Source organism: Oratosquilla oratoria, unplaced genomic scaffold, assembly GCF_046742065.1.
Source record: "Oratosquilla oratoria isolate Oo_2021 unplaced genomic scaffold, ASM4674206v1 SCAFFOLD45, whole genome shotgun sequence".
Classification (NCBI taxonomy): domain Eukaryota; kingdom Metazoa; phylum Arthropoda; class Malacostraca; order Stomatopoda; family Squillidae; genus Oratosquilla; species Oratosquilla oratoria.
Window position 1 is genome coordinate 3056548 of NW_027467710.1, and position 19924 is coordinate 3076471.

The 19924-nt window shown below is 41.4% G+C and overlaps 1 protein-coding gene across 3 annotated transcripts in view; it reads left to right on the top strand.

Moving 5' to 3' along the window:
• The first annotated feature begins 3261 nt into the window (after positions 1–3261).
• Positions 3262–19924, top strand: part of LOC143023117 (uncharacterized) — a 50340-nt gene continuing 33677 nt past the window's right edge. Inside the window, exons 1-2 of one of the 3 annotated variants that reach the window (XM_076181620.1) lie at positions 3262–3593; positions 12589–12723. The gene's annotated coding sequence lies outside the window, so the exon portion shown is untranslated. The remainder of the gene's footprint in view (positions 3594–12588; positions 12724–19924) is intronic. The other 2 variants (XR_012966169.1, XR_012966168.1) reach the window with 2 other exon arrangements.

Consider the following 19924-nt stretch of genomic DNA (forward strand, 5'->3'; position numbering starts at 1 on the left):
ATATACAACCATTCTCCACTCACCTATGTCTTCCATCCTCTCCCTTCCTTCCTCAACAGACATTCCCCTCTTCCCCAAAGCCTCCTTCAACCCATCCATCCACCTCACCCCAGGACGTCCCCCCACGTTCACTCCCTCCACATCCGCCCCCCACACCCCTCCTACCAGTCTTTCTTCACTCATTCTCTCCATGTGTCCAAACCATCCCAATATTCCTTCATCAACCCCACCTCCCAGCCCCCCCGCTCCCCCCACCCCCTCATTTCTCACTCTATCCAGCCTAGTAACCCCCACCATACTTCTCGGACACCTCATCTCAAACACATTCAAACTCCTTCTCTCTTCTTCTCTTATGTTCCACGTTTCCGCCCCATACAGCGCTGTCGGCACAATCACTCCTTCATACAGTCTCCTCTTCGCATCCATTCCTAAATGTCTATTCCTCATTACACACTAATCCACCAAGGCATTTACTCGCTTCTCTCAATCTACATTCTACCTCCACCTTCACTCCACCTTTTCCTGCTACACTTGCACCCAAGTATCTAAAACCATCCACCTCCTCCAGTCGCTCCCCCCCAACGTTCACTTCCAGTCCACTGCCACTCTCACCCCCTGCACATCTCATCACCCCACCCCCACCCACACTTATCTCCAGCTTTCTTCTATCACACACTCTCCCAAACTCTGCCACCAGCTTCCTCAATCCCTCCTCCGACCCTGCCACAAGTGCAGTAAGATGAGTAATGATGTAAAATGAGTAAGATGAGTAAAGTAAAGTAAGATGAGTAAAATCTATATTGTGGGTTGTACAAGAAGTGGTGTCACTTGAGATGTTCAGGACAGAAAACTGTAAGTATGATACACAACTTTTCAATGTCCAGCTTTCAGGAGAAGAGGAAATGAATGACAGGACTGGTAATTTAGGAAAGAAAAGAAATTTGTTTTGTTACATGGGTGATATCTTGGATTGTGAAAATGGAGTGGCGAGAACAAGAGTACCATCAGCAAGGAAAAAATGGAGAGAGGACGAGCTTGGTAGTGAACAAAAAGTATTTAATTAAAGAATAGAGGCAGTGTTTCATTAATGTGTATCAAATTTGTTATGGTGCTAAGCATGGGCAAAACAATGGCAAGAGGATATACAGAGATCTGATTAATGGATGCTGATGTATGACTGGAGTCATGTAGCAGGACAGGATATTCAGGGGGAAAGGAGATGTGGTCTGAAGAGAGGAGAGGTAGAGAAAATACAAAAGGGGGGAAGACTAAGATTAAGAAGGTTACAATAGTTTCAATATATGATAAGATAGTGTATGTGTGTGTGCTGATAATAACTGACACAGCTAATATATCCCCTTATGAAATTTCTATCATGAGAATAGATTGGGAATCCCATGTTTAACCCATTGTGTAATATTTGCACATAACATGTTTGGAGAACTGTAGGAATATGTAGTTCTGAGTAAAAATTCTCCATCTGGTTGTGCCCCTGCTAAGGATGGTGTTAGAAATAGATACCAGGAGGTCGGTTGAAAAACCAAGGACAATATGGAGAGGAAAACTGCAGGAGAACATGGAACTGTTTAAAACAGGAAGGATTGGCACTGGACCAAGCAAGCTGGAGGATCATTGTACATCCAATAGAGAGACACTGTTCAATGGTGCAGCAGTGTGTGTAATGTCATCCATTAAAGGAAACGGCTTTTGATCACTAGTCCAACATAGGATCCATAACAATGGTGAATCACACACATCTATTGCCTCCATATCTCTTTTGCAAGAGAACTGCAGCTCCCAGGAAACCAGAAACAGTTCGTACATCACTCAAGGATAAAATATTGTTTCATCTGGTATAGCTAAGGTAGGGCAGTGTAAGATGAATTGTTTGATGTCCTCTGTGATGGCTGAGACTGGAGTAGTTTGTTTTTGCAGCCAAGCCTATTCTATGCTGGTAGAGTCTTGGTGCTGGATGGTGACCTTAACACAAGCATGCTAGTGTGGTCCTTGCATCTCGGGAGGGATTTTGCTGAGTCTAAGGTTGATGGAGTGGGTAATCTGGTGGTAAGTCCTGAAGATCTTGTTTTGCAATATGAGTATGAATGTGTTTTTATGTGGATTTATAATATAGGTGGTAGATTGTTGATGTTTGAGTAGTATGCGACTTTTATGTTACATTCAGTCGGTTGTACTTGTGACAGCGAGATGATGACTAGGGTTGAGGTGGTACTCTATGGGGAAGATTCTAGTTTCCCTGTGTAGGTGTTCTATTGGGGTGGTTTTGGTGCATCCTGTTATTATTCTTAATGCTTTGTTTTGTATAGTTCATAAGGTGTCGTATGTTTTCCAAGTTGTTGGGAACCATGCTGTGGAACCATAGTTCAAGTGTGGTTCTCAAGAATGGTTTGTAGAGTGATTATAATTTCCTTCTGCTGTCCAAAGCACATACTAGCAATTGATTTTAGTTAGTCTATTTTCCAGAGCTGGGCGCATTACCGCCGGAGTGATAGTGCATTACCATCAATGCATTACCAAAAAATCTGGGGTGCATCACTGTCAATGCATTACCAATTTTAATTTCCTTTAGACTGATTTTGATGGAAAAAAAAATCAAATGGAGAAGTATTTACTTCTTACAAATATTCTCCATAAAATAATACCTATACTACAACATTAATATTCCCTATTCTAAAACAAAATAAACTGAGCTGGACATTTTATTACTGGTAGTGTTACTGCATTACTAGTGCACTACCTGGTAATGCACCCAGCTCTGCTATTTTCTGGTCAATTTTCATTGTTAGATCTTTGCTATGTGGGTTGAAATTCATGCATCAAAAGTAAGGCCTAGAATTTTTTGTTTCTTTCCCAATGGGATTTGGCCATTTAGTTTCAGTATTAGGAAGTAGTTACTATGAGGTAGGTCTGGCATTTAAAGTTTAAAGAGGAGGTCAGAAGTGCATGCATAGAGTATCTTGCCAGCAATAATAAGTGTTTCTATCTATGTTCCAAGGATCTATATATCAAGTCAAGGCACATACCCACTCCCACCCACTATCCCTGTCTTCTGCCCACTGCCCTAGGTCAGAAGCAATGTAGCAAGACAGTGCAGCCTTGTTGTGGATGTACTGTGTCTTGCTGCAATGGTTCTGACCCAGGGCAGTGGGCAAGAGACAGGGATGATCCTTCATCCACAAGGAGCTAAGATGAGAAGGAGAAAAGGATGGTGGATAGGAGTGGGTTGCCTTTTGATTTGGCTACATCCCTTGTATAAGGGGGAAAAGTCCTTGGTATATAGATAGATCCTTGGGACAATATTGCAATGAGGAGATAGTCATAGTGGTAGTAATGGAGAGTTAAGGAGGGTAGCAGACCATAACGCACAGACAGTAGAAGTTACACCCAAAGACTTGATGAATTATAAGCTGCATAGCATTCCAACCATATATTGACCCTGCTTACAGGCTAACTTCTAGAAAATAAGACTGAGACAAGATGGCCAAGAGATTATCCAAGTGTAATGCTGCTGCATCAAGATAAGCTGCTTAGAACTGGAATCTTGTCAAACATGAATTCTGGGGCTAGAAGCAGTGGTGAGTAGTTTATTTTCAAAAGATCTGTTGTCTTTTTTCTCCAATTATCATCCCTAGTTTTTAATTTACTTGTGATTTTAGCTCAGGCTATATCATCTAAGCTATTACAGGAGTTGATATACCTGTTTGAAATACTGTATTTTTCGACAGCCATTGAATATGTGGTCTTTTTCAGTTTATTCCCATGACCTCATGACTCTCCTATCCCAAGTTAAGATGCCTTTTCTCTGTTTCATCTACTTCCTTAAATGACATGAACACCATCAAGTCCTCTTTCTTTTCTTTCTTTTAATGATACTTGCGAGATTGTCTCCGCAAGAGGCATCCCTCGATAGAGGGGATGAAGGGGATGCCCACAGAATTCATGGGTGGGGCAAGTTGATTGAACCTGGTAGTGACTGCATATAGGATCTTGTTCACAGACACTGTGGGGACTGGCACCTGTGTGTATTTATTTACCTGGTTGTATTTTATGGGACGAGAGCTATGCTCATAGTGACCCGTTTTCGTATCTCTCCGCATCCAGTTTATTCTTAAAATGTTGTATAGTTTTGGAACTCACTGTTTCTCCATTTAGTTTGTTCCAGACATCAACACTATGTGAGAAGCTATTCTTTTTCAGGTCTCTTCTATAAGTCTCCTTCTTTAATTTCTTTTCGTGTCTTCTTGTTTCTCTTCTATCCCACTTTATAAGTCATCTCTATCAAGGATTTCCATCCCTTTCATAATTCTGTAAATGGTCAATAAATCACCTCTTTCTCTTCTCTGTTCCAGTGTTAATAGATGTAATTTCTCCAATCTTTGTTCATATGTCCATTTTGACACTGGAGGTGCCATTTTTGTCGCTGCTCTTTGGATTCTTTCTAATTTTCTTATGTTCTTCTTTGTGCTTGGTGCCCACAATGTTGCTGCATATTCTAGTTTAGGTCTTATCAGTGTAACCACTATTTTTTTAACCATCTCCTCATCTATGTAGTTGAAGGCCACTCATTGATCTTAGTAGGTTAACCCCTTCCATACGGGGCCGCACACGTAGGCGTCATGGGGAGCGAGTGTATTCGCGAGGCTGCCATATCGGCGTCTTGATTATATTTATTGTAGTCGCCCCTCCATAATGACATTCTTTCTAATTCTTTTGTAATCGCATTTTCTATGGTTATCAAAATTCACGGGTGAAGAGAGAACGATCGATATAAGCGGTGACTATATTTTATGATGCGATTATTATTACGACACGTCGTACGGCTGGCATTGGCTGCTGCCACCGAGATCTAAGTCCATGACGCCTACGTGTGCGGCACCGTATGGAAGGGGTTAAAAGTCTCTCCAACTAATTTATTGACATGTTTATCAGGTGTCAAGTCACTTGAGATAATCACTCCCAGGTCCCTTTCTGAATTGACTTTTTTGACTTCTTTGTTTCCAATTTTATATTGACCTGATACTTTATTTTTGCTTTTTCCAAATTCCATTATGCTACATTTCTTGATGTTGAAGTTCATCTCACATTTCTGACTCCATTCCCATATTTTGTCTAGGTCTTGTAGCGATTTACAATATTTTTCTGTTTTTTCTCTTGAGTAATTTGGCATTGTCAGCAAACAAGTTCATGTAACAATTTACTCCCTCATCCATATCATTTATGTATATGGCAAACATTAAAGGAGCCAATACAGAGCCCTGTGGGATGCCACTTTTCACATCCTCCCAGTTTGAATTCTTGTCTTAAAGTATCACTCTCATTTTTCTTCCAATTAAGAAATCCTTCACCCATTCCAGCAGCTTACCTTGTAGTCCTATTATTTCAATTTTACTTATTAATTTTTTGTGATATCTTACTGAATGCCTTCTGCAAATCCAAGAAGGTGCAATCTGCCCAGCCATCTTTCTTGTATTATCTCAATTAATCTCGAGTAAAAGCAAATTAAGTTTGTGGTACACGATCTTCCACTTCTAAAACCAAATTGTTTAAGGTTTACTATTTTATTTTCTTCCAAGCGTTTGGTCCATTTATTTCTGATGACTTTTTCACATATTTTTGCTACTGTGCTTGTAAGGGATACCAGTCTGAAATTTGTAGGATCTTCCCTATTTCCTCTTTTATATATTGGTACTATGTTTGCATCTTTCCAATCCTGCGGTACCTTTCCTTCTTTGAGTGAGGAGTTTATTATCTTGTATAGTTTGTCTGTCAGTTCATTTATACACTCTTTCAGTATCCAATTTGCAATTCCGTCTGGTCCATGCGATTTTCTGACATCTAGGTTTTTCATTTGATTGAAGTGTGAGTGAAGCAATGTGCTCCCTGGTGTATGCCCCCAATTGATGATGATTGAGGGTCAAATCTTTTAATATATCTTCATACATTTTATCTGCAAGGCTGGGAACCAGTTTAATCATTGCTCTCTCTATTCTCTCAATCTTATTTATATCCTTCACTTTGTATAGAAACCACATCATCATTACATATTCTAACCTAGAACAGATCAAACTTTTTTTTATTATTATTATTATCTCATCCACGAAGTGAAAAGTTACTTTTATATTTCTCAACAGTCTGCATATTTCACAATGACTTTGCTACTATATTTGTCGGGTGATGAGATATCCATGACCAACATTCCCAAATTTTTGCTCCTGTAATATTTCCCATTGAATAATTCATTGATGGTCTTTTTAAGTTTTTATCTATTTCAAGTAATTTGTGTGTGTATTTACCTAGTTGTATTTTACAGGAAGAGAGCTATGCTCGTAGTGACCCACTTTTGTATCTTTCTGTATCCAATTTGTTCTTAGTCATGTATAATTCTAGCACTCACTGTTTCCTCATTCAATTTGTTCCAGATATCTATCACTCTGTGTGGGAAGCTATTCTTTTTCAAATCTCTCCTGTAATTGTCCTTCTTAAATTTCTTCTCGTGACCTCCTGTTTTTCTTCTGTTCCACTTTAGTAAGTAATCTCTGTCAAGAATTTCCTTCCCTTTCATAATTTTGTAGATGGTTAGCAAATCACCTTTCTCTTCTTTGTTCCAGGGTTGGTAGATTTAGTTTATCCAACCTTTATTCATATGTCAAATTGGAGAGTGTTGGTGCCATCTTTGTTGTTGCTCTTTTAATGCTTACTAGTTTCTTTATATATATATTTTTAGATAGGTGACCATAGTGTCGCAGCATATTCCAATTTTGGTCTTATCAGTGTAACTAGTATTTTCTTAACCATTTCTTCATCCATGTAGTCAAAGGCTACTTTCATTGATATTTATAGTTTGAGAGTTTCTCCGACTAATTTGTTGACGTGTTTGTCTGTTGTCATGTCATTTGAGATAGTTACTCCTAGGTCCCTTTCCAGGTTACTTTTTTTACTTCCTGTGTACCAATTTTATATTGACCCAAGATTCTATTTTTGCTTTTTCCAAATTCCATTATCCTACATTTCTTAATGTTGAAGTTCACTTTGCAATTCTGACTCCATTTCCAGACTTTGTCTAGGTCTTCTTGAAAAGATTTGCAGTCTTCTTCTGTACTTATTCTCTTGAGTAGTTTTGCATCATCTGCAAAGAAGTTCATATAAGAGTAACATTCCACACCTTCATCCATATCATTTATATAAATAGCAAACATTATCAAAGCCAAAACAGAGCCTTGTGGGACTCCACTTATCATATCTTCCCAATTTGAGTTCTTGTCTCTAAGTACCACCTTCATTTTTCTTCTGTTCAAATCTTTCATCTGTTCCAATAACTTTCCTTGTATTCCACCTATTATTTCAATTTTTCTTAGTAGTTTTTTGTGTGGTACTTTGTCAAAAGCCTTTCGTAATTCCAAGAAAGCACAATCTGCCCATCCATCTCTTTCTTGTATTACTTCTATTAATCTTGAGTAAAAGCATATTAAGTTTGTGGTACATGATCTTCCACTTCTAAAACCAAATTGTTTAGGATTTTGTATTTTGTTCTCTTTTAAGTGTTTAATCCATTTATTCCAATAACTTTTTTGCATATTTTTGCTACTGTGCTTGTAAGGGATACCAACCTGTAGTTTGTTGGGTTTTGTCTCCTTTGTATATTGGTACAATATTTGCATTTTTCCAATCTTGTGGTACTTTTCCTTCTTTGAGTGAGAAGTCCATAATCTTGTGTATTATGTCCATTAGTTCATCTATACATTCTCTCAATATCCAGTTTGTAATTCCATCGGGCCCGTGTGACTTTCTGATGTCAAGGTTTTTTTTATTTGGTCCCTTATTTCTTTCTGTGTCACCGTTATTTCTTTCATTTCAGGGGATCTTCCTCATTGGCCTTCAACCCAAATTTGTGAGCTTTCAATTGTAAATACAGGCCTAAAATGCCTGATCATAACTTCAGCCATTTCTACATCATTTATATATTCTTTATTTCCTTCACGCAGTTTCACTATTTCGTGTTTATCTTTTAGTTTATCATTTACATATCTGTAAAATGTTTTGTTTCTCCTTCTTTAGTTCTTCCAGTTTATCAACTCTTTGTATAACTAGTGTTAATAAGTTAAACCTAACCTCCCATACTTCATTCATTTTTTTAGTTTCTCCTCTAGACTTACTAGTCAGGGGAGGTTGTCATCTCCTCCTTCATTAAATCCATAAAAATTATTATCTTCTCTTTCCATTGAGCTGCTATTATCTATATTTCTACTTTTAATACCTCTGCTCATCTGTTCGACCTCGTCTGTGTGATCTGCACACCTTTTGTTGACACCCCTTCTGCTTCCGGGGCCCATTCGTCCCCCATCCTCATTTTCTTCCATTTTCCTTAATAATGTCTCCCCTTCTCCTTTTTCTTCACCTGCCCACTACACCACGAGCTTTCCCCTTCCCTACTTATACAACACAGGTACTCCCTCGTCGCTGTAATCCATGAAAATTGCGTTTTTTCCTGGAGTTCCAATCTTCGCTGTCAGTCTGACGTGTGTGTGTGTGTGTGTGTTTTCACTGAAATTCATTTTCCATGATTGGAAAGACTGGCAAAGTGTGGACAATTGAAACAGATGGAAGTAGCTTGAGACAAAGACTTAGAATGAGCTTGGCGGATAGGGTACAGGGGGCCTTGCGTGCACAAGGAATGTCTGTTGAGCATGGAAGAGAGTGAAAAACAGGAGTAAATGGAGGAAGACTGAATGGATGGAAGGATGAAGCAGCATCCAGGAATGTACTTTACAGTTGCTTAGTAAATTATGTTGGGTGGATGATTAGATGAAAGGAGGGGGCATAAAATGAAGCACTAGGGACTGCTGTGAAGGCATTGTCTCACTGCATTACCTTTAATCCAAGCAGTATGGTGGGGGGACAATGACAGCCCTACATCTACAAGGTGCTGAGGTGGCAAAGCCATTAATCAAGTTTTAATGTGTGTGAAAGCTCCAGGCATATTTACTGTCTAGACCAGCGTTTCTCAACCTTTATACCCTTGTGTAACCTTTAAAATAAATTGCATGTCTCAAGGAACCCCTGTGCAAAAATAAAAACACATATACCATATCTTTCTCATTTTATTTTCATCGTAATAATAGGTTAGATAGGATGATGTCTATATTACATTATTACAATAACCAAGAATATGCCATGCGTGTTTAATTACATTACGTATCTGAAATTAAATAAAAAATCAAAAGTGCATTAGCTTATCTCACTTGTTCTTGGGGACCCTTAGGGACCTTTAGTGGAACCTTAGGGTTACGGGGAACCCTGGTTGAGAAACGCTGGTCTAGACCTTGTATCAGTTATCTTCCTCATATTTTATTCTCATGATCCTTACATCATCTGCAAACATGTTAATACACCTTGTATCTTCCATTATGTCATTTATGTATAATACATCAAGAACAATACAGGTATCAGAACCAACCCACATACATTGCTTGCACCTTTGCAACTACCTATGCCCAAACACAGTCAAATGTGCAAATTGTGGAAAGAGCCATGTTGTATCCGCGAGTGTCTCTGGATGAGAAAACTCCTGCCTCCAGAAGTTGGAGAACCTTGTTGTATCTTCCATCATGTCATTTATTTACAATACATCAAGAACAATACAGGTATCAGAACCAACCCACATACATTGCTTGCACCTCTGCAACTACCCATGCCCTAACACAGCCAAATGTACAAATTGTGGAAAGAGCCATGTTGTATCCTCTTAAGAGTGTCTCTGGATGAGAAAACTCCTGCCTTCAGAACTTGGAGAACATCAGCTTTCAAAAGGCCTAAATCCAAGTCTGATCCATGTTGATCCATCCAAGGGACAACAATGGGTATGCATGAGGTGGTCCTGCAATGACATGACAGAGTCATCTCCCTGCCACTATCTTCAAACCCCATAATGCGTATCATGCAATCCTGAGGAGCAATATTATCAACTTCAACTACATTTCCTCCACCCAAGCAGGACAACTTGGCCAGACAGTCTAGGGTACAACAACCAACAAAAGCTCCCCTGGAAGCAAATGGGATGGTGACCCAAAGTTTGGGAATTGTTGTTTGAAATGGTCCATAATACTATACCAAGTCTATCACAGCAACCACTCCACACACTTTTCATAAGACCCCCTCTGCCCTCACCAACTTCATGGTTCCTCTTTCACACAAACTAGAGAACCTTCCAGTTAGTATGTGTTCCCATAACAGAAGAAAACTTCTTAAAAGTCCACTCAACACTTACATATCTTATACTGTCACTACCCAAAATTTCCAAAGATTTGAATATTCCACCCAGACTAGTAGTGGTACAAACTTCTGCCGATAGATATCACTAGGTGTGTATTCAGTAAATTGGAAGTGAGTATTAAGGGAGATAGACTGGAGGAAGTGGATAGCTTTAGATACTTGGGTGCAAATGTGGTGGGAAAGGGAGGAGTGGAGGTGGAGGTAGAATGAGTGAGAAAAGTAAATGCCTTGAGGAATTCAGGTGTAATAAGAAATAGTGGTGGATACTAAGAGGAGATTGTATGAAGGAGTGATTGTGCCAACAGCACTGTATGGGGTAGAAACATGGAATGTAAGAGAGAAAAAGAGAGAGTTTACCCACTTCAGTATGATGATGCCTACGTATGCATCATGAGGCGCGATTGGGTGCACGAGGATGCCAACGTCAGCATCTTGGTTATATATAATTTTCGTAGTTGTACATGAGTTATCCCCAGATTCTGTGAACTGGTTTGTTCACGTTTTCTGCATGAGGGGATGGGGGGGGGGGTCGCCAATTAAGTGAAGCAGCCTTGCTGTGGATGTGCTGTGTCTTGCTGTATTGCTTCTGACCCAGGGCAGTGGGCAAGATGCAGGGATGACCTGTCCTCCAGGAGTAGCCCAGAAAAGAGGGAGGGATGAGTGATGAATGGAAGTGGTGTATGTGGGGATGAAATGGGTAGGAGTGGATTTATGCCTTTGACTTTGGCTACCTCCCTTGTAAGGGGGAAAAAGCTGTTGGTATATTTACCTATTTGTATCTACAGGAAGGGGAGCTATGCTCATGTTGTCCCATCTCTGTATCTCGCTATGTCTAATTTGCTCTTAAATTCGTGTACTGTTTTTGCACACACCATTGTTTTGTCTAGTATGTTCCAAACATCTACCACTCTGTGGGGAAAGCTATTCTTTTTTCAGATATCTTCTGTAACTGTTCTTTTTGAGCTTCCTCCCATGTCCTCTTGTGTTTATCTTATCCAATTTAGTAAGTCTTCTCTATTAAGGACATCTATCCCTCTCATAATTCTGTAGATGGTCAAGAAGTCACCTCTTTCTCTCCTTTGTTCCTGAGTCAGTAATTCTTCATATGACAGTTTTAATAGTGTTGAGGCCATCTTCATAGTTGCTCTCTGGATTCTCTCTCTTTTTTTTTTATATTAATATTCTTTTTAGTACTGGGTGACCATAGTGTTGCTGTGTACTCCAGTTTTGGCCCTATCAGTGTGACTAGTATTTTCTTTACCCTTTCTTCATCCAAGTAAGCAAAAGCCACTTTTATTGATCTTAGCAAGTTATAGGTTTCACCAACAATTTTGTTTGTTTTTCAGATCCCACTTTCTTTTATTTCCTTTGCACCAATTTTATATTGTCCTGATATCCTTTTTTTTTTTCCAAATTCCATTATGCTACATTTCCTAATATTGAAATCCACTTCCCACTTCTGACTTCATTTCCAAACACTGTTCAGATCTCTCTGCAGTGAGTCACAGTCCATTTCAGTACTCACTTTCTTTAACAGTTTTGTGTCATCTGCAAAGAAGTTATATGTAACATTCAACACCTTCATATGTATGTATGTGTATTTCAGCTGCCAGTCTGCTGAGCATCATCTTCATAAGTGCACATTTGCTAAATTTTTTTTTTTTTACATTACATCATGTTCTTCTCTGTGAATTCTTTTGAATGCTGATCAATGAGACCATCAGGTTGAGGTGTGCACTGAGCTGCAAACAACAGCTTGGGATAACTCAAACTTCCTGTATAGTCATGACTGCCAATGAACCATGGGTGTACAATTACGACCCTAAAACAAAACAGCAAGGCATGGCCTGAGACATTAACCCATTAAACTCCGATGACAAGATTCTTGTCATTTGGTCAAATAAAACAAAAAATCATAAAACACCAAAATGTTTGATCAAACACCAGAAAAATATGATGTCAGTCCTTGCTTGACTGCATGAGGACTGACGTCATATTTTTCTGGTGTTTGATCAAACATTTTGGTGTTTTATTATTATTATTTATATATATTTTTTTTTTACCAAATGACAAGAATCTTGCTTATTGGGAAGGACTTCCTTGGGATAGGGAGAAGGAAAAAAAAAAAAAAAAAAAAAAAATCCACTATTCCCCACCTAGCCCCTTGCACTTTCTACCTTTTCCCTAAAATTAAAATCCCTTTGAAAGGGGGCAGCCTTTTAACATTAAAGAGATCCAAGCCCTGCTCATTTGCTTATCATAATTCAAATCCACCCTGCTTACATCAAATCTCTTTAATAGGTCCTAGTGTGACAGCATCTGCATTGTAGAACCATCCCCCAACCCCAAGAGTTGGGGGCCTACCAACCACAGCACATCCCTGCCACCTGTTCTTACATAGGTAGACTGATCCCTGGGAGCAGCTAAGTTACCCAGGTGAGTACCACAACTTTTTTTTTTTTTTTTTTTTTTTTTCTTACAAAAATGCAACTTCACACTTTCCTGCACTGAGGGGGTGATCCTCTGGTGATCATCCCTCTTCTCCTACTATTAGCCAGAGATGTAGATAGCAATCCTGGGCCCACCAGAAAATACACATGTCCAACATGCACCAAACCCATCACTTTGAACTCACAAAGGGCTCAGTTCAGAGCAACTCGCACAACACTTCCTGGCATAAAACAATACTCAAACACTTGGACTTGTTCTATTTGCCCACCCATAACTTCACTCCCACTATCACACTCCCAGCCTGCATCCTTGCCCACACCCCCACCCTTGCCATCCCCTTTCCTCCCACCCTCCTCAGTCACTCCTCTTCCTCCTTCTGACCCTGATCCTGATCCTAATCCTCCTCCATCAGTATGCCAACCCCATACAGCAACCTTCAACACATACAGAACATACATCAACATATTACAATTTAAAACTGATGATGGCATCAACACAAAAGAACATGAAATCAAACACTTCTTCAAACAGCACAACATACACATTACCATCATACAAGAAACAAAACTATGGCACTCCCAAAAAACATTCAATTTCATAATTTCACCACCATCAGACAAGACTGGACTGATGACAATGACGGTGGACTCATCACCCTGATGGACCAGTCCATCTGCTTCATAGACACAAGTACATACATACATACATATACCAAGGCTTCTTCCCCCTTACAAGGGGGGTAGCCAAAAAGAAAAAGGCATAAAATCATTCCCACCTATTCCATCCCTGAATACACTCCACACCCCTCCACCCTCCCTCTTATCTGAGCACCTCCTGAATGACGGGTCATCCCTGCACCTTGTCCACTGCCCTGGGTCAGAAGCAGTGTGGCAAGACACAGCACCTCCACAGCAAGGCCGCTTCATTAAATCGGCGACCCCCCCTCTCTGTCCCCCCCATTGCATAAAATGAGAGGACGGGGAGAAATCCCTTCGGGCTGCAGCAAATTTTGCTCACACATACTACCTCACCCCCCAACCCCCCTCCCATTCCACCTCATGCTATCACAACATCAACCATATACAACCATCCTCCATTCACCCCCGTCTTCTGTCCTCTCCCGTCCGTCCTCACCCGACATTCCCCTCTTACCCACAGCCCCCTTCCCCCCAACCATCCACCTCATCCTAGGACGTCCCCTCATGTTCACTCCCTCCACATCTGCCTTCCACACCTCTTTTACTAGACACAAGTGCCATCACTAAAACCATCCTCCCTACCAAAGACTACACCAATGAAACCCAATCAATCCAAATCCGAACAGGTAACAAATCCACAATTACTGTAGTTAACATGTACACCCCACCCTAATCATCCCCCATGGTTCCAAACCTTAGGCCTAACCTCAACCAATTTGCCACCATCCCCACCTTATCCTAGGTGTTGACTTTAATGCCAAGTCATCAAACTGGTATAACAACCCGAACATGGACAGAGGGTTTGATCTTCAAACACAACTTGACTCATTCACCATCATGAACAATATCCATATTCACACGCATATGAAGCTCTCTACACCCCCTCCCCTCCTGACATCACTTTCTGTTCCCCCTGCCTAACCCCAAAAACTTCTTGGAAAGTGGTCACTTCCCTCAAATCTGCCCACCTTCCAATCATCATCAGCACCAATACATGATACACCCCAGTTGCCCACAGATACACATACACCAATTACAAGAGAGCAAACTGGGAAGCTTTCACTGAAGAGACAGAACAACAATTTGAGACACAAAACTACACCAATCACAGACATAGATGCAGCTGTGCACACCTTTAATTCAATCATACAAAATGCAGACAAGAAATATATCCTGTAGATTTGTAGTTGGTGATCTACATTGACTGGTTTGGTGAGATAAACTATGAGCAAGTCCATTTGTTTTATTGGTCTTGGTTTTCTCTCTCTACAGACATGAAGCAAATTCTAAGGAAAACTCAGAGGGTTGCCAGATTCTAATTTACACAGGTACAAGTAGGCTGTTGTCATAATCATGCATTATTTTCTTATATTTATTATTTACAATGCATGGACTGAGTCTGGACTCTCAGTATCCATGCATGGGATATATTTACATAAGAATTTACAAATAATAGAGATATATGAAAAATATGTGATACATACCAAAGGCTTCCCTTACAAGGGAGGTAGCCAAAAAACAAAGGCATAAAAACCATTCCCACCCATTCCATCCCTGATACACTTCACTCCCCTCCACCCTCTACCCTCCCTCTTATCTTGGCACCTCCTAGATGATGGGTCATCCCTGCTTCTTGTCCACTGCCCTGGGTCAGAAGCAGTGATTCAAGACACAGCACATCCACAGCAAGGCTGCCTCATTAAATCAGTGATCCCCCCCTCTCCGTCCCCTCATGCAGAAAAGGAGAAGACAGGGAGAAATCCCTTCGGGCTGCGTCAAATTTTTCTCATACATACTACCTCACCCCCCCATTCCCCCACCATTTCACCTCATGTATCACAACATCATCCATGTACAACTATTTTCCATTCACCCCTGTCTTCTGTCCTCTCCCATCCTTCCTCAACAGACATTCCCCTCTTCCCCAAAGCCCCTTTCACCCCATTCATCCATCTCATCCTAGGTTGCCCCCTCATGTTCACTCGCTTCACATTTGCCTTCCGTACCTCTTTTACTAGTCTTTCTTCACTCATTCTTTCCATGAGTCCAAATCATTCCAATACTCTTTCATCCACCCTATCTCCCAACTCCCTTACCATCACCGTTCTCCTCCTTACCTCCTCATTTCTCACTCTATCCAGCCAAGTAACCCCTATCATGCTTCTCAGACACCTCATCTCAAACACATTCAAACTTCTCTCTTCCTCTCTTATGTTCCATATTTCTGCCCCATACAGTGCTGTTGCCACAATCACTCCTTCATACAATCTCCTCTTAGCATCCATTCCCAAATGTCTATTTCTCATTACACTTTTTAATCCACCAAGGCATTTACTCGCTTCTCTCAATCTACATTCTACCTCCACCTCCACTCCTCCTTTTCCTGCCACATTCGCACCCAAGTATCTAAAACTATCCACTTCCTCCAGTCACTCTCCCTTAATGCTCACTTCCAGTCTGCTGCCACTTTCACCCCTTGTACATCTCATCACCTTACTTTTACCCATATTTATCTTCAACTTTCTTCTTTCACACACTCTCCCAAACTCTGTCACCAACTTCCTCAATCCCTCCTCTGATCCTGCTACAAGCACAGTCTCATCTGCAAACAACAGCTGGCTCACCTCCCACTTTTCTCCATTTTCTTTAACGATCTCCAATCCCTGACCCACCACCCTTGCATTTACCTCATGCACTTCCATTCATGTATAAGTTGAACAGCCAGGGCGACATAACACATCCCTGACAAAGTCCCACCTTTACCTCAAACCACTCACTCTCTCCATTTCTAATCCTGACACATGCTCTACTACTCTCATAAAAACTCTTGACAGCTCCTAAAAGCTTTCCTCCTATCAAAATATGTGATAAGGAAAAGAAATGTTGATGCAAGTTGATCTGGAAAGGTTGGCAATAATGAAAGAGGTATCTATTGTTCTCACAGGTGCTGGGCATAGTATGACATGCCTGGTTCTCTAGTCACTGTTCAGATCCAGTAACAATGGCGTGTCCCTAGAGAGGAAAATCCGCACACAATAGCAGATCCCCTAAGAGTTGTCTGGAGACATTGGAGTTCCTTCTCACTATACATGCATGCTAGACATTTAAAGGATTAACTCTTCCTTTCGATTATCTTACAACAATCCCCAGAGGCAACAGAAAATCACACAACCACAACTTCACCCCAGAAATCCAAGGTCTCATCAGACAATGTGATGCACTTAATGCAATACCCCCATAACAGACCAAATACAAGCACTAAACATGAAATGAACAACAAAATACATGAACAAAAAACATAAAACTGGCAAACATTTGTCAACAATCAAGAAACAAACATCTGAAAACTGTACAACACACTCAACAGCATTACACAATCCAAAAGTAACACAACACGCTCTCACACAACAATAACCACAAGAACAGTCAATTTACCCTCAGATAACAAGCAAACACACTCATAAATAATTTTGTACAGACAAGCCATCTCACCCAACACCCTGACATCTGATGCATAATTTGACATAAGACTTCCCCACAGATCTAGATTACATACCCTTCATAAATAGCCAGACAAAGCATACAATCCATAACCTCAAAACACTCATCTGCCTGTGGCCCTGACAGCATAAGCATCAACCTAAAATACCTTGGACCACAAGGCATACATGCATTCACCAACATTACAAACTACAGCTTTTCACACAACACTATACAGGATATCTAGACACATGGGAAAATCATCACCATCCCCAAATTCAACAAAGTCCCAACCATTCCAACATCACATCGCCCAATCACACTTCTCTGCACCCACTCCAAAGTCATAGAATGCCTCATACTACAACTCATCACACCATAACCCCCTTTGTTGAATCACAACATGGTTTTAGACCACTACACTCCACACACTTCAGATAAACCTCACACTGTTAGGCTGGTAGTCTGGCCCAGGTTGGGCAGCCAGTTAGGCTGGTTGAAGGCAAAATCTGATGGAGAGTTCGTTTTATTTAAAATTAAATGTTGGGTGCCAGTGTGTGTGTGTGTGGGGGGGGGGGGGGGGAAGATGGTGAGAGAGGTGACGACTGTGATTCAAGTAGTGTCCCCAGGCAAACTGCTTGCAAGGGAGTAAAATGTGGGGATGGAGGAGGTGAGAAAGCTGGAGCCATGAGCCAGGCTCACATATGCTGCTCCAAGGCTATCTGAATCTTCGGATGATGGTTTATCCTTTATATACACTGGCAGGTCATGACCCATGCTCCTAATTGGCAAGAGGTCATGTGTGCTGCATGGGAAGTCATAGGTAAAACGTTTTATGCCGGTGACTCATGAAGACAGGGATCAATAGATCCAGTGTTCCTGTGTCACATGGGTGGCCAAGGTGCAGATCAGCCATGGCTGGCCAACACTGGCATTGCATGTGTGTTCCTCAAGGAAGCTTTGTCCCACCTGTTGGTCTCAAGGAAGCTCTGGGTCATGTTTCAGCTGAGTAGATGCAAGCATGTCCCATGGGGCCACTTGCGGGTGAGTAAGACGCCAAGAGGTGAGACAAGGGAGTGAGGACCGGTGAGTGAGGACTACTGACACACACACACAGAAGTTGAGGCTGGAAGTGAAGTCATGTGGAGCCTTGACAAGGAATCTTGTCAAGGGAGTTGTCCTCATGACCGGGCCAGAACTTGAAAGTAGGGTGGAGCTGGCCAACTGTAGGAGTAGCAGTAGGTGGCAGTCTGTTTGCCACAAGAATGACATGGAAGAGGTTGATGCATCTCGGGAGGCTGCTAAGGGGATTTCATTCCTGGAACGTGTCCTGGGATCATGTTGTACATGACACTTGAGAATGGTTGTGGTTGATGGGACATTAGGCTACCCAGGGTGTTGTGGACTTGACATTCAATGTCGCTAGTCATTAGCTTTACCAGAGTCGAGGTGCAGGACCTTGTGATCTCTGTTGAGTGTGTGAGAGGACTGAGTTGGGGATACTCACAGCTCTAGTACGCAAAATGACCTAGCGATGGTGGCAGTAGGCAGTTGGCAGAACTGGCAGGCAGCGACGGCAGTCAAGCTGGTGGGCAGGTGAGCTGGCAGATGGTAGACTTGGTAGGCAAACTGACAGACAAATGGCAGCAGTCAATCTGGCAGACAAGTGGCGGCAGACAATCTGGCAAATAGCTGTGGTAGGCGAGAGTGTGGAGAGTCAAATTGGCAGTTGGCAGATGACCTGGCAGACAGCAGACCTGGATGGCAAACTGGCAGACGATAGACCTGGTAGATGAAGTGGCAGTCATGGTGGCAGGTGATTGGGCAGACAAGGATTGGTTGATACCTGTGGTAGGCGAGAGTGTGGGGAGTCAAATTGGCAGTCGGTAGACCTGGCAGGCAGCAATGGCAGTTGAGCTGGAAGACGGCAGACCTGGTAGGTGAACTGGCAGGCATTAGACAACCTGGCAGGCAGTGGCAGACAACGGTGGTAGAGCTGGGGAACAGGGCCCCAAATGTTGGGCAGCCAAATGTTGGGCTGGTAGTCTGCCCCAGGTTGGGCAGCCAGTTAGGCTGGTTGAAGGCAAACTCTGGTGGAGAGAGAGTTGGTTTTATTTAACAATGAATCTTGTGCACCAGAAGGGGATGGGTGGCAAGATGGCAAGGGGGGTGACTACTGTGTTTCAAGTTGTCTCCAGGCGATCTGCTTGCGAGGGAGCAAGGGTGGGGGGAGGTGGTGAGAAAGCAAGAGCCACGAACCAGGCTTATATATGCTGCTCCAAGGCTATCTGAATCTTCAGGCAATGGTCCATCCTTTATATACACAGGCAGGTTATGACCTGTGCTAATGGGACCTTTCGCAGTGAGCGATTTGATACCAGACACCGCCAGATTTTGTAATTCTTGCCGGAAAATGAATACTTTTTTGGGGAAGTTTTATAAGCTTACAGAGGTGTATCATTGTACATTATTGTGTCTGAAATTTTAGTCAATTAATTTCATGATTGCAAACAGCATATAGCATTGTTTGAGCCTCTATTTATAATTACAGATGATATTCGTAAAACAGCCTATAATTGTATAAAGCCAAGCAATTTGTCATTTTCTACTGACTTCAATGGATGTATACGGATATATACTTTCATTTGAATGCACCAAGCAATAGGCAAATCCATGTACTGTATAGAAAATATAATTTTGCATCGAAGACTTAATTTTTCCGGTACAATTACGGTTTATTTTTCTCTTGAATCTGACGTGCAATCTGCCACGGCACACGTAAAATTAGTCATATTTGTTTGAAAATAGCTCCCAGCAGAACTAAGAGGCTATTGTTTACACAAACATTGCTCACCTCGTACGTCTGCCACCACTGTTGTTATATTTTATCTCACTGATTATCTTCATATACAGGACGTGACAGTGATATCCATTATTTTTCAACATTCTCAGATAAAATGCACAAACCGAAATCAACATCCTCTTATTTTTACTGCTCATACTTCAGT